The sequence below is a fragment of the Heterodontus francisci genome, chromosome 37, assembly GCF_036365525.1.
Source record: "Heterodontus francisci isolate sHetFra1 chromosome 37, sHetFra1.hap1, whole genome shotgun sequence".
NCBI classification, from domain to species: Eukaryota; Metazoa; Chordata; class Chondrichthyes; order Heterodontiformes; family Heterodontidae; genus Heterodontus; species Heterodontus francisci.
In genome coordinates, this window is record NC_090407.1 from 23,698,231 (window position 1) to 23,704,536 (window position 6,306).

Consider the following 6,306-nt stretch of genomic DNA (forward strand, 5'->3'; position numbering starts at 1 on the left):
GGATTAAAGAACACACTGCCTGAAGGGGTAGTAGAGGCAGGTACCCTCACAACATTTACCAAGTATTTAGATGAGCACTCGAAACGCCATAGCATACAAGACTATGGGCCAGGTGCTGGAAAATGGGATTCTGTCATGATTACAAAAGAAACCATTAGTAGGGTCAAACAGAACAGACAGTAACTACAAACACACACAAAACATATATAGATTTTGAGAAAAAGGTGCAGTAAGGAAAGTATTTTGGTAAAGCTTTTTTTTTCTGATGTGAAAATAGGTGGTAATGCAACCAAATTTAGACCTCCAATAGGTGCATTCAATGTAGATAAGTACAACCTCATGGTGGTGGTGGGCGGGGGGGTGTGTGGGTGTGGTGGTGGTGGGAGGAATTTTCCTTATGGTTTGTATTGCAACTGGAAGGAGGTTGGGTATGATAGCCAGTTTGACCTCACCATGACTCTGGTCCATTTTCAGGATGGTCATTCAGTGATATCTCCACTCTTCAGAGGGAGTCTGCTACTGCGTGGGAATATAACATCTGCATTGCAACACCTGAAAATGGCAAGGCCTATTTTATGGGGAGGAGAAACCCCTTAAACATATTGCTATTCAATTTTGAATTGTGTCTGAACCCAGCAGCCATGCATCATGCATCTTGAGAGGTTGAGATTGGGAGGTAACCATCTTCTGCTTTGCAGCCAGCTACTCCATCTTCCAATACCATATCCAAAAGGAACTTGAGATTTCACAGGTGGGGCAATGAAGACAAAGCAAGGAATATGTTGAAATTATATAAGATGAGAGTTAAAGTACTGCATGAAGTTCTGGAAACCACATTATAGGAATGACATTCGAAGATTCACAAAAATTGTGCTATGAGTGAGAAAATAGTTATGATTAAGGTGTAGAAAGAGTGAGCTTTTTCACTGAACATTGAAGGTTAACAGACAATCTAATAGCTGTTTGCAAAATTATCAAAGGTTTTTAAGATGAGTGAGCTGGGGCACTTCTAATCAAGGTAATCAATCTCCTTGAGTCTCTTTTTTATTCATTCACAGGATGTGGGCCCTAATATCCCTAATTGCCCTTAACTGAGTGTCTTATTAGACCATTTCAGAGGGCAGTATAGAGTCAACCACATTGCTGTGGGTCTGGAGTCACATATAGGCCAGGCCAGGTAAGGACACCAGATTTCCTTCCCGAAGGACATTAGTCAATTAGATTTGCTTCTACAGCAATCTAGTAGTTACATGGTCACCATTATTGATACTAGCCTTTTTAGATTAGGGATACAGCACTGAAACAGGCCCTTCAGCCCACCGAGTCTGTGCCGAACATCAACCACCCATTTATACTAATCCTACACTAATCCCATATTCCTACCAAACATCCCCACCTGTCCCTATATTTCCCTACCACCTACCTATACTAGTGACAATTTATAATGGCCAATTTACCTATCAACCTGCAAGTCTTTTGGCTTGTGGGAGGAACCCGGAGCACCTGGAGAAAACCCACGCAGACACAGGGAGAACTTGCAAACTCCACACAGGCAGTACCCGGAATCGAACCCGGGTCCCTGGAGCTGTGAGGCTGCGGTGCTAACCACTGCGCCACTGTGCCGCCCCTTTTGTTCCAAATTTATTTATTAATTGAAGATAAATTGTCCCGCTGCCATAGTGGGATTTGAATTCATGGGCTGACCTTTGCTGTGGGTGTCAGGAACCCATAACAGGACCATTTCCGGGTCCCAACCCCACCCATTTCAGTAGAGCGCCCTTTGGCTTTATTTTATGGAAGGCACCCAATTAGTCAGCTGCCTCTGCGTTCACCGTCCAATTAGGGAGGCTGAGCAATGTGGACGCAGGAGGGCCAATTGGTGTGGCCAAAGGGTGGGGTGGCCAGCAGCCCGCTAAGAATGGTATGCACTGCTCAGGTAGATGGCGAGGGAGAGGACACTATTAATGGGCATCCAAATATTAACTGCCAGAACCATCAGATGGATGTCTGCAGGGCAATTGCGTACAACTGGAAGCATTTGCCTGCGGATGTGCTGAATTAAAGGTGTTTGCTCTTTCAAGATAACTGCAGTCATCTCATGGTGCTCTCCACTCCTGCGAGGAGACAAGCTGCAGACACACCTCTGGCAAAACGGCATAACCCTATGAAAATGCTGGTTAATTGCTGCTTTAATGGCCTTAATTGGCTTCCCACAGCTAGCAGGCAGGTTGCTATCCGCGCAGCCATCTGGGCACACAGTCCGCCCCTGGGAAAAGTCGCCAGAGGTGAGAAAACGTCGGGGATCCAGCCTGATACAGTTTTTAAAAAAATTCTTGTTTCTCCCTCAACTTCAGACTCATCTTCAAGGGGTTGAGAAAGTTCTTCCCATGTCTCCAGATCATTAGTCCAGGCCTCTGGATTACTAGTCTAGTAACATAACCACAACGCCACCTTTTCCTGCTGGCTGAAGAGTTCCAGATTTCACTGTGGGTACTCCAGACCCACAGCAATCTGATTGACTCTTAACTGCCCCCTGAAATGGCATAGCAAGCCACTCAGTTTAAGGATGAATAACAAATGCTGGCCTAGCCAGTAACACACAAATCCCAGAAATGAATAAAAAGAATTATTCTTTGTGTAAGAAGTGTTTCCTGACGTCACCCCTGAACAAGATAGCTCTTAATTTTAAAGTTATGCCCCCTCATTACGGAGTTCCACTACCAGAGGAAATAGGCTAGAGAGAAACTATGTACAGCCCAAAGTTTCTCTTTCATTGACTTACGTGCTGCAGCTGCATCACAGCTTACAGGTTGAGGATGCCGTTCACTAATTCAAGGATTCCTGCATCTGCCTTTTAATGATATTTCCCTGGAACTTTCTGGAGGTGGCCAGGTTATTTAACCGCCCACTGATACCATCTACTGCCCTTACATAGCAGCTTTAACACCTGACCTGGCACCTGTAGCCATGGCACAGGTATTTGTGGGGTAACTGACAACAGAAACGTAACACATTTTTATGAAATGTTATGTATGAATTTCCAAGAACGGCAATAATCCCAGCAATAAATTTTTGTTTTTAAGTAACAAAACATGATCATTGGTAGCAGAAATACTAAGATGCATTGTGATATGCTCTTGGATTGCATAAGGCACAATTAGGTACAGGAACTTGTGAATTCCAACACAATTTGTAGAGTTACGATGACAAAATCCAGTCCGGATATGCAACAGCAACATGTCTCTTGGTCGAGTACTTTTACTATTGGTAACTTGCATTTCCAGTGACATGACTAGAACTAAGAACTGATTTGCAGTTGATGAGAGAACTGCCTTGGGACACTGGCACAAGAAAGCTGAGGGATTCTTACTACAGACCATGTTGAGCCTGCTCAAAGAGGTTACATTTCTGTTATTTGGGACCAATTAGTAATTTGTTAATGAAGTTCCGGAGATACAGTCTATGATCCTAACTTGCTACAAGAGCCCAGCAGCATTTTCTAAGCATTTATTAGTTGGGAACAGGTGATGATTAGCTCATCAGATGTGAACATTGGGCAGATCTTAGAAATCATGATGCCTGTCATTAAAATAAATCATAAACCAACTTACCAACATGCCCAAAGTTTGTGTCTGCAACTAATATTGATGACTTTTGGTTGATGTACTAAAGCTAGTAACAGCAACCTCCTGATCTAATCTTATCTTTAAGCAGATCTGCCTGTGTAAACTGGAATAAGTGGCAATATTCTCATACAGGCATGCAAAACAAGGCAGGCAACGTAAGATCATGGATTTTGAGTATTAATGTGGCTCAGTGGTAGCACTCTCACCTCAAAGTCATAGGTTCAATTTCCACTCCTGGGTTATAATCTAGGATATAACACTGCAGTGTAATGTCAAGAGAATTCCTCATTACTGTCTGTCCTTTGGATGAGATGTTTAACTAAGCCCCGGCCTAAAAGATGCCATGACACTATATGAAGGAGATCTTCCAGGTTGCTCTTCCATTCATAGAAATACACACAGCTACTGAATACATAGCACATGCACATTATCACACACTGTCCTGCCACCACAAACATCACGCAGCCTCAAAGAATGTTGCAACCTCACATAATACAAGCTAAAGTTGCTATGGTAAATAACAGATTTAACACTCCATATTACAGTTCCACTTATAGGTACAAGAAGAATCTTAGAACCACTCAGTGATTTTAATATCTAGAAGTATTTTTGAATATCAGCTCTGTAAAGTAGCACCTACTTTGTGGGATGTCAGTCAACACCTGTAACATTAAAAACTTCTATTATAGTGCCACCTACAGGCACAATAGTTACTGTGATGGATTCCAATTGGAGCAAACTTCACATGAAAATTTGGTGAAACATGTTGCCTTACTTTTTTTTTGTATATAAAGGGGCCATGTCATGGGGAAAGTTTATGGAAGGAAGGCAATTCCTTGATGCAATAATGTGTGCTGCCACATTTTGCAATTGCAAATGGAATGGATGGTAAGTGTTCAGCGCCCCTTTTATGAGCCCAGGCCCAAACCGTGGTCCATTGGCTAACTTGTGCTGCCCAGTGTTCGCACTGAATCACACGGGCCAGGAAGGTCTCAGTTGAGTTGTCAAATGATTACAACCAGGGTGACAGTCAGGGAGGCTACATGCAAGGTTAAAGAGAAGGCAAAAATCAGCCAGAACACAAGTTCTTGATCAACTTCCAGTGATTCTGCTGGAACGTGTGCATGTGTGAAATTCAAATAAGGACAGAATTGGGCTAAGTCTCCCACATGCATGACTCTATTTGCAATGTCCCAGTGAGGCATTCCTGCCATTACTGCAATTGGTAATTGAACAAAATAAAGTAAAAAGAACTTGCATTTATACAGTGCCTTTTATGAACTCAATGCCCCAAAGCACCAAGTTTATAGTCATTGCTGTAATGTAGGCAGTTTGCATACAGAACACTGCAACAAACAGCAACATCATAAATTACCAAATAATCTCTCAATAATGTGGTGAAAGATCATTAACTAAGACACAGGGAAAAGTCCCCTGCTCTTTGAATAGTGGCATGGGATCTTACGCATCCAGAGGGCAGACAAGGCCTCAATTTAACATCTTATCCAAAAGAATTTAGATACAGCAGTTGCAATACAAGAGAAATGAGTGTTGAATGACTTGGAAAAAACTGGCACAGGAATGGGCTAATGGAAATTGAGTGTTTGAATGTGACAATCAAGCATTTGAAAGAGAATGAAAAGCATGTGCAAGTCTTCACCAAATCTCTAGGGAATGAGAGTACAGCAATCAAGAGTATGTAAGGAGGCAGAGATTAAAAGCAGGAGAGTAAGGGACAGCAAAGTTGATAGAGTTTATTCTGTGTCGAACCTATATTGTAGTCGACCTGAAGATTTGTATTTAAATCTTGCCATTCACAGTCTTAATGTTTCAAAGCTCTTTACAGCTAATTAAGTAGTTTTGATGTGTGGTCATTGTTGTGATACATGACACGCGACAGCCAATTTGCACATAGCAAGGTCACACAAACAACAATGCGGTAATGACCAGATGATCTGCTTTTATTAAACCAATGTTGATTGAGGGATAAATATTGGTCTCTTCACCAGGGAGAACTCCCCTGTTCTAAGAAATAGTGCCATGGGCCCTTTTACATCCACCTGATAGAGCAGATGGGGCCATGTTTTAACGCCTTATTTGAAAGAAGGCACCATCAACTCAGCATTCCTTAGTACTGTATTGGAGTAACAGCCTGGATTTTGTGTTTAAGTCTCTGGGGTGGGACTTGAACCCATAACCTTCTGACTCAGGTGAGCGCTACTATTAAGCCACAGCTAAAGGGCAAGTTTAGCTTGGTAGAACTTTCCAGTAACCTGTAGTGCTTGATCTGTAACAGTGTAGAACCAGGTGAGAATTACTGCTGACATTTCACTATCCCATGACTGTGTTCTCTTGTGAAACAGGAAATCAAGTTTAAGGCGGCGGCAGCAGCAAAGAAAATGGCTCATTTATAGTCACTCCAAAAACACACCACGTAACTGTAGAGATGAGGAGAATTTTTATCTCGAAGAGAGTCGTGAGTCTGTGGAACTCTATTCCCCAGAAAGCCGTCGAGGCAGGGTCACTGAATGTTTTTCAGGCAGAGGTAGATGGATTCTTAAACAAGGGAGTCAAAGGGTATTGGGGGTAGGCAGGAAAGTGGAATGAGTCCACAAACAGATCAGCCAAGATCTTATAGAATGGAGGAGCAGGCACGAGGGGCCGAATAACCTACTCCTGC